This window comes from Austrofundulus limnaeus, unplaced genomic scaffold, assembly GCF_001266775.1.
Source record: "Austrofundulus limnaeus strain Quisiro unplaced genomic scaffold, Austrofundulus_limnaeus-1.0 Scaffold490, whole genome shotgun sequence".
Classification (NCBI taxonomy): domain Eukaryota; kingdom Metazoa; phylum Chordata; class Actinopteri; order Cyprinodontiformes; family Rivulidae; genus Austrofundulus; species Austrofundulus limnaeus.
Window position 1 is genome coordinate 5,345 of NW_013952892.1, and position 791 is coordinate 6,135.

The 791-nt window shown below is 51.8% G+C and overlaps 1 protein-coding gene across 2 annotated transcripts in view; it reads left to right on the forward strand.

The window, feature by feature from the left end:
• LOC106530094 (myelin basic protein) overlaps positions 1–791 on the forward strand; it is a 7,861-nt gene that overhangs the window by 1,065 nt on the left and 6,005 nt on the right. The gene's annotated exons all lie outside the window — the stretch shown is intronic.

The following is a 791-nucleotide window of genomic DNA, read 5'->3' on the forward strand; positions in this document are numbered from 1 at the left end:
GATGTTGGCTGATGTTTCGGCTGATGTTTCGGCTGATGTTTCGGCTGATGTTGGCTGATGTTTCAGCTGATGTTGGCTGATGTTTCGGCTGATGTTTCGGCTGATGTTTCGGCTGATGTTGGCTGATGTTTCAGCTGATGTTGGCTGATGTTTCGGCTGATGTTTCGGCTGATGTTTCGGCTGATGTTGGCTGATGTTTCAGCTGATGTTGGCTGATGTTTCGGCTGATGTTTCGGCTGATGTTTCGGCTGATGTTGGCTGATGTTTCAGCTGATGTTGGCTGATGTTTCGGCTGATGTTTCGGCTGATGTTTCGGCTGATGTTGGCTGATGTTTCAGCTGATGTTGGCTGATGTTTCGGCTGATGTTTCGGCTGATGTTTCGGCTGATGTTGGCTGATGTTTCAGCTGATGTTGGCTGATGTTTCGGCTGATGTTTCGGCTGATGTTTCAGCTGATGTTGGCTGATGTTGGCTGATTTTTCGGCTGATGTTTTGGCTGATGTTTCGGCTGATGTTGGCTGAACACAGGGACCTTCAGATAATCAGCTGCCTCTGGTCAGAGTGGGAGTTCTGGTCCCAGTCTACATTCCCTCCTCCGTCCCAGGATGTCTCCCGTGTTTGTGTCCCACAGCTCTCAGACACGACCCCCATTGTCCGGGTCCAGAACAAACCTGGGACTCTTCTGGACCGGAGGGCCCGCGTAGCGCCGAGCCCACTCTCTGCATACCTCCATCAGGACCGTGGGCCCAGCAGGACCAACATGTTCTGATCCAGACCTCAGATTCTGACAC